Here is a 1,186-nt window from a genome sequence, read left to right as displayed (position 1 = left end):
CATTAGGAGAAAGGACAGTACTGCAGTACATGTTCATTAGAACAGAAGGACAGTACTGCAGTACATGTACATTAGGAGGAAGGGCAGTACTGCAGTACATGTTCATTAGAACAGAAGGACAGTACTGCAGTACATGTTCATTAGAACAGAAGGACAGTACTGCAGTACATGTACATTAGGAGGAAGGACAGTACTGCAGTACATGTACATTAAGAGGAAGGACAGTACTGCAGTACATGTTCATTAAGAAGAAGGACAGCACTGCAGTACATGTACATTAGAACAGAAGGACAGTACTGCAGTACATGTACATTAGGAGGAAGGACAGTACTGCAGTACATGTACATTAGGAGGAAGGACAGTAGGCTACTGCAGTACAGGTACATTAGAACAGAAGGACAGTACTGCAGTACATGAACATTAGGAGGAAGGACAGTACTGCAGTAAGCTACATGTACATTAGGAGGAAGGACAGTACTGCAGTACATGTACATTAGGAGGGAGAAGTGTGATGCAGTACATGTACTCAGGTACTCTCCCGCTCTGACGTACTTCGTCTCGGACTCTCACCTGCTTCCAAAGTTTCCCGCGAATATCCCGCTGACGCAACCCCACGCACACCTGCTGGCGGGAAATCTTCTGCGTGCGTCTTTATTTTTGAAACGTAGGGCGTTTCTCAATATGTGTTCTTCTATGGACTTGTGTTCTTGTGTTCTTGTGAAACGTCATGTTTGGTGGCCAAAGTACTGACCCAATACACAAGTTAGCATTTCGCCAAGAACACTTAAAGTCCCCGGATGTGATCTCGACACGCCCATTTTACCGAGGATACATCGGATGGTGACTTGTGTGAACTTGGCCGGGCCGGTATCCCAGCATTCAATTCGGGTGTAAAGCGCGTATGGTTTCCGGGACACAGTTGTCACAATTTACGTCAATTAGTAAATCAATAAATTCATTTTTGGGATGTTTTAAGGCGAGAAATCAGCTGTGTAGATTTTGAATATAGGCAGTTCAACAAAAATTGATGGTGAATTAAAAAAGCCTTCGGAGTTGGAAAGCTCCGCAACCCCCGGCGGGCGAGCTCGCTACGCCAGACCCCTCTGGACCAGCATTTAGACAGACCCCTCTGGCCCCACATTTAGACAGACCCCTCTGGCCCCACATTTAGACAGACCACTGCAGC

The 1,186-nt window shown here is 46.1% G+C and overlaps 1 protein-coding gene across 1 annotated transcript in view; it reads right to left on the bottom strand.

The window, feature by feature from the left end:
* LOC117941424 (rho GTPase-activating protein SYDE1) overlaps window positions 1–1,186 on the bottom strand; it is an 8,406-nt gene that overhangs the window by 676 nt on the left and 6,544 nt on the right. The window lies entirely within an intron of this gene.

This window comes from Etheostoma cragini, unplaced genomic scaffold, assembly GCF_013103735.1.
Source record: "Etheostoma cragini isolate CJK2018 unplaced genomic scaffold, CSU_Ecrag_1.0 ScbMSFa_720, whole genome shotgun sequence".
Classification (NCBI taxonomy): Eukaryota; Metazoa; Chordata; class Actinopteri; order Perciformes; family Percidae; genus Etheostoma; species Etheostoma cragini.
Note: the sequence above shows the minus strand (reverse complement) of the source record. Positions and strands in the feature narration are given on the sequence as shown.